General features: G+C 42.7%; 1 pseudogene; it reads right to left on the bottom strand.

The window, feature by feature from the left end:
* Nucleotides 1–4,712: 4,712 nt before the first annotated feature.
* On the bottom strand, nucleotides 4,713–5,542 carry LOC105292424 (annotated as a pseudogene).
* Between the last annotated feature and the right edge of the window lie 1,099 nt (nucleotides 5,543–6,641).

The raw sequence follows: 6,641 nt of genomic DNA on the forward strand, positions 1-6,641 counted from the left end.
CTTTTAAGATTCTCTTTGTATTTAACCTTTGGCATTTTAATTATGATGTGTCTTGGTGTGAGTCTCTTTAGATTCATCTTTTTTGGGGACTCTCTGATCTTCCTGGGGTTGTATGACTATTTCCTTCAGGTTAGGAAAGTTTTCCATCACAGTTTCTTCAAGTAGCTTCTCAACTTGTTCTTCTCTAGGTACTCTAAAACACGGATGTTTTCATATTTAATTTTGTCTCATAGGCTCTTTAAGTTATTATGTTCTTGGCTTTTCCTTGCTGATATGATTGGGTGTCCTTGGCTTCCCCATCCTCTATATTGGTGGTTCAATCCTCTTCATCCACTCTGCTGATTCCTTCTAATATAATCTTCATCTTAGGTAATGTATTCATTTCTGAATGGTTCCCTTTCATAATTTCCATTTCTATTTTTTATCTGTTAAAGATCTCATTGAGTTTATCTACACTTCCCCTAAGTTCATTGAGCATCTATATAACCAGTGTTTTGAACTCCAAATGGATTGCTTGATCCATTTTTCCTGGATCTCTGTTCTGTTCTTTCACATGGTTTCTGCTTCTTTGTCTTCACATTTTGGATGTGTCTGTTTCTATGTACTAAGCAAAGCTCCTATGTCTCCCAGTCTCATTAGTGTGGTTTTGTGTAGTAGGTGTCCAATGGCACAGTTCTGAGAGGGCTTCAGCTGCAGGCCAAGCGTAGCCCCAAGCTGTGCCCCTCCAGGACTACCTGATAAGATTCAGCAAGCAATCCACAGATGCTGTGCTTAGTTGTCTCAAGAGGCCATGCCAGAAACCAAGGTCGGTGTGGGTCTTGGAGCTGCTTAGCAAGGGGCACAGGGCTCACCCAGGCCACAACTGGATGTGGCTTGGGTAGGGCTGTGAGTTGTGGGAGGAGTAGTTTCAGGGAATCCTCTGGGTGGAGCGACCTGTTATCCAGTTTGATGATGTCTCGGCTATGGCGGTGCTGAGTCCGCACACTGGGAGTGGGGAGAGCTCAACAGAGGAACAATGACTACCACCAGCATTTCTGCCTGGGAGAAATCCTTACTTCTGGCCCTTGCTCCAACAACTCGGTCTCCCCCTGTAAGTAAGTCCCTGGTGCCCCTTGAGCAGCCGACCAGGTGCCGGTGCTCACAGTGAGCGAGTCCATCACCGCGAAAGTCTGGTCACAGACACTGCCCCTTTAAGAGGAACATCTACAGCAGCTGCTGCTGTAGCCTCTTGGACTGGTCTCACGTTTTTGTCCCCTCCTACCTTTGCAGGGTGACTTCTTATTTCTCTTCCTAGTTAGGGCTTCTGTTCAACCAGATCCCAGGCGACTCTGCTTGCTGTCTGCTCTGTGTTTCTGTCACAACTTTGATGTAGTCACAAGAGAAGAACAGTCTCTATCATCTACGCCATTTTTCCCGGTCCTCCTTAGGTTGGAATCTAGGTTGGACTGACAACAATGCTACTCAAAAGGGATAATGTAACTAAAGTACTGTGTTTTAATTCTCTTAGTAGGGAGACTAGTGTCATACAGGTATGTTGGTCAGAATGAAGACTAAAGCCATCACAGCTGGCTCTGGAGATATTTAACTTAGCCCAAATCAAGGAATGTTGGATTTTAAACTCACCTTCGACCCTTCATCACTAGCCAGTTAGTTATGGTTATCTTTCCAGAAAAGGTATTCCAGGTCTGCATCTCCTTGCAAACCAGGCTATCATTCCCGAAGCCCATCCTATAAAAAAAATTCTGGAGGTGCTACTTTTCCATGGAATAGTTTGAGATTTATAGGGAGGTGATATAATTTAGTGATTAGAACAGTCTTGGCAGATGGGCCTGAGGTAGAGTTCTAGATCTTGCATTTTCTAGCTTTGCAATCTGTTGGCAAATCAGTGACCCTCACCAAGCCTCAGTTGTCTGGTTAGAAATAGATACTAGGGTTGTTGAAAACAAAGTATAGAGGGAATTTTACATCAGAAAAGAAAATAGTTGATCGCTTTAGGAGTAGGGGCAATTATTTCTTGATCTGATATAAGACTTAGTCTGCAGCTATAGTTGTCTGCGAGTCTTTGTTGGTAAAGTGAATGGAGGTCAGAAAGAACGGCTAAAATCCAGAGCCTTCGCAAAAGGAGATGTTTATAACATGTTACTCACAAAACACTGGGACACTTAGTGTCCTATAGCTTCCATGTTGAACACCAATCCTGAGAACTGGATCCCTGCTTAGATCCCCAAGTCTTCCAGGACTGGCAATGCACTAGGCAGTCAAACCAGGAACAGTGGCTGTGTCTGAGGCATAGCTTTCCTGTGTAGTGTCCATGTTCTAACCAACCCTGGTGTAGCTTGTTCTATCACTGAATTAAACCATGAATTAATTCTGACCTGGGTAGGTAGCTTCTTCTGAGGTTCACTTAGATCATCTATAAAATAAGGATAAAGAGTGGTATTAGATCTAAATTCTCTACTCAATATTGGACTGATCTTAGAGTTTCTGTGTGATTGGATGTCAGGAAAAGAAAGTAAATGGAAACATGATAAGAATTGTCTTGACCTTGTAATATACCATCTTGATATAATGAAGAGTCATGTCTTAGTAATTCTACCTTGCTCAGAGGTCTTTGATTAAACAGTGGCTATGAGTTTTAAACTGATGAGGCATGCCCAGACATGGGCTCTGGGACCTTCCCATGTCTGCCTGTGTAGGAACAGCTACGACTAAATCTCTTTTCTATATTGGTCTTTCTTTAAATTGTCATTTGAAGATAGGTTTCAACATTAAAGTTTAGACAACCCCAGCATGCAATTATAGTCAACATCAGAACTAACTTGAGACTAAGCTGGTCAAAATTCCCTGGGTCCTTCTGTTGAAGAGTTGTCTTGTATTCCAGACTGGGGCTAGAGAAAGGACATGGAATTGCCATTGTCCTCAATGGCTGTCTCACTCTAACTGGCTCTTGAAAGGCAAGGAGCTGAGGACTGCCTGACTAAATCCTTCTCTTTGCTTTTAGGGGGAAAGAAAGGACACGATTCCTAGACTAACTGGGAAATAGGACAGTGAAACACTAAACAACTGGGGAAGATTGAGGCAGTGGCCGCTGGATTGAATGATGCCAGAAGACCATGGAGAACTGAGTAGACAGTGGCATGGCAAGGGGAAGCCTACTTTGTAGCTACTTGGCCATGTGTCCTTTGTAGTGCTGACTGCCTATAGTCTTATTGCATCTTTAGATGCCATAGGATGACCAAATCATACTGTAGGCATAATCACAGTAGCATTGTTCCTTAGGTTTATATTAATGGAAAAGAAATAGTGTGGAAGTGTGTAATATGACTGGTTTCTAGCACTGGAGCACCCCAGCCGAAATAGTTGGTCACACAAAAGAAAACTCATGTTTTGTTTCAATGTTTTGTAAGAGCCTGCTATTGGTTCCTTGAATAAAGGACAAATTCAATGAAAAAACAGGGTTACCCTTTGTTGGTGAGTATAGTCAATTTTGCTCTTTTAGTATCCGTTGGGGTATATACTTAGAGTACCTTGAAGAGGTCCCATGGAATGGGCAGTGGAGTTGGGCAGGTGAGTTGGAAGACTTACAAAATCTGGCTTAAAGGGTAGTTTTGCTGTCCCTGTAAAATAGAATTCCCAGTCCTTTGAAATACTAGGAAGTTCTTTTCTAGTTTCCTTTCATTTCCTTATTCAGTCATTTTCCAACTCCACCACTACTTCCAGTCCATTTTGAAGGAGGAAATATCCCCTAACCCAAAAACTCATAATACAATATTGGAAATTGCTATGAAAACACAAAACAAGTGAAAAACATCAAATCTCTTCCAAGATTCATTTAGCGAGCACACAAATTAAAAACTAATCAAACTCAAGTTGTATAAATATGTGCAACTTAGCCATCTTATTGAAGTATGATTGACAAGAAAACGAGTCATGTAAAAGAAAATTATGGCTTTTGGCTTAACTTTGAGTTAAGAACATTAACAATAATTTGCATGCAATGAATAGCTTCTTAAATACAATAATTAATTTTCTACACACATTTTAAATATGTATTTATAATTCAGACTGTAACCTTGAACAATTTTAAGTGGCAAAAATATACAGAAACAATTACAAGTGGAAACAATACTAGAAAGTGCCCTGTCTTTTCCCCAGAGACTTACAATATAAACTTCAGGTTAAGAAACCTTGAGAAATGTTTTGTATATTAAGAATATTTTGGAAGTGGTGAGAATAACAGCTTTCCTTTTGCTTCAAAATACTCAACGTTTTGAAGTCATGGATCTTAGAGCCAGAAGGCAGCAGCCCCTGATGGAGGCAAAACTAAGGCGGGGAATCCAGCGTGGGGGCAGCACGCTACTGTTTCTTCCTTCAACCCCTTCGCAAGGCTCAGCTCAGGTTCACACTTTAAAAGAGCAGCTGAGGTCACTTCTACTTTAGAAGGGTAAACATCTGGTTAGTATGAACAAATTTCATCTTTGTTAACTGGAATGAGCGGTAATTCGTGCAATACCTTTCCATTTTAAAAGTCTATGTATCTGAACCCACGAAGCAGCAGGTCTGTTGTGGGTCTGAATAACATCCGTGAGCCCTGTAAGCAGAGAGCATAGTGTGGAGCAGCTCAAAGTTCAGCTGTCAGTGGCATCTTGTAGTTGATTGTAGTCATCTTTCTTTATAATCATAGCTATACCTGTTTTTCTGGCACTGTAACTTCACTGGCACCTTTTCATTAACACCTTATTCCTATGAACACTTTCAGGGCACAACATATTGTCCTCCAGGCATGGGGCGGGGGGCGGAAAGTAGCAGGCTGGTAGCAAGAGCAGACTCCCTTGTTCTTCAGGAACCCGGGCTTGCCCAGCATAAAACTGTGGGAACCTAACCCTTTGTGTGTGCAGGGAAACTTTGCCCATAGACCACGCACCTGACAGCAGAGGCCTCTCGTGGCGATTCCATTGCGTCCATCTTCCCAGCCGTGGCTGCAACTCTGGCCCAGGTGGGGCAAACAGCCTCTCGGGCAGTAGTTGTCACAACATCATTCACTCTCTCATTGAGAGCAGTAGACTCTTCAAGAGCAGGTGCCACCTCCTCAGAGGGAGCCGTCACTTTAGGGAGATCAGAACTTTCCAGTGTCATCTACTCCCTTTTCTATCTCTGATTTTCTTGGTGACTTTGTCAGAATCTCGGCCTCTTTTACTGTGACAGGAATGTTCTCTTGATTAGGGTAAGCATATTCGCAGTCTCTCTTGCATCTAGTTGCAAGCCTTTGGTGTCTGCTTTTATTGATGGCACCAGGCTCTCTCAATGTCTTGGTGAAGGTCAACTGGTGGTAGTTTAGAGGGTAGTGAAGGAATTGATATCTTCTGAAGTCTTACTCTCTTATTACCATATACCACCTTTTGTGGACAGGAAGCTTTGTCATCTTTCACAGATCTTTTTTTCATTTGGTCCCCTTCACTGAGGTTCTTCGAATGTTTGGTTCTGCAGTAGCTCATTGTTCCTCTTTGACGTTTACTGACATGGGTTTGAATTTGCAAGTCATATTTCCACCCCGCTGACTTTGTGGAGTTCCCCTGGAAGATTTTTTCCATTCCTTTGTTCTTGACCTCTTCTGAATAAGTGTTTCCTAGAGGAATGATGTACATCCATTCAAAAGTTTATCATTCCTCCCTTTAGTCTTAGCCAAGGGAAGAATTGCATTAATGAGAGTAGGAATAATTCATGGGGCACATGTAGCTGAACCCCTCTCTTTAGATTTTAGAGCTATCTGCCCTCTCTAGTTTGTCTGGAAGAATGTGAAACCAAGCTGGGTTTCCCCACCTGTGTCAGAAGGTTTATTCAGCCTGGTTCAGGGGGACCATTTCTTCCAAGCTTGGTTCTCTGATGCAGTATAGTTGACAAAGGTAGTCTGATTCTATGACTTCATCTAGTTTTCAATTGAGGTGTGGCACTTCACATTAATTTGGGATCTGAATTTCTGTGGGGCCATGACAAGTTAGCCCAGGAGGCACACCAGCCACACATTGCTGCTGGCCCTGTGTCCATGGCTCCACACTGGTATGCCAAGAGCTAAGGCCAGGCTAAGGGTTTTCAAGTCTCCCTAGTGCTCCTGACTAGGTGTGGCTCCAGCAGAGCTGCAGGGTCAGGCTCTCCTCCATGATGGGATACTATTATTCCAGGCAGTTACTGTAAAGGTGGGGTCAGACAGACCTGGAGCTCAGCCAGGTCCTATTGCACATGACAGTGAGACTAGTGTTCTTGGGCAACAGTCTGTCAGGTTCTCGTGAGTGTTCTATTACAGAAATTCTGGATTAGCACGTCTTCTCAGATATGCTGGTTTGGAAACAGTGGTCCTGGCTTCCCAAGATAGACAGGATCTAACTCTAATCTCCTGGGAGAACATATTGTGCTATCTGTTGGATCTGGTCTAATAAGATCTTGAACAGTCTCATGTGCCACAATCTGAGCTGAAGATGGTCTTCATAGCTCCCTTTCTCATGCTATATTTACTTACTGGATCTGTCAGAAGTGAACTCATGATAGCAGTCTACATCGGGCTTGTTTGGAGGAAAAACTCTCTTTAAGGTATTAGAGACTCGAGTTTCTGCCATAAGAGAATCTCACTTGGCTGAGTTAAATTA

Source organism: Pteropus vampyrus, unplaced genomic scaffold (genome assembly GCF_000151845.1).
Source record: "Pteropus vampyrus isolate Shadow unplaced genomic scaffold, Pvam_2.0 Scaffold56, whole genome shotgun sequence".
Taxonomy (NCBI): Eukaryota; Metazoa; Chordata; class Mammalia; order Chiroptera; family Pteropodidae; genus Pteropus; species Pteropus vampyrus.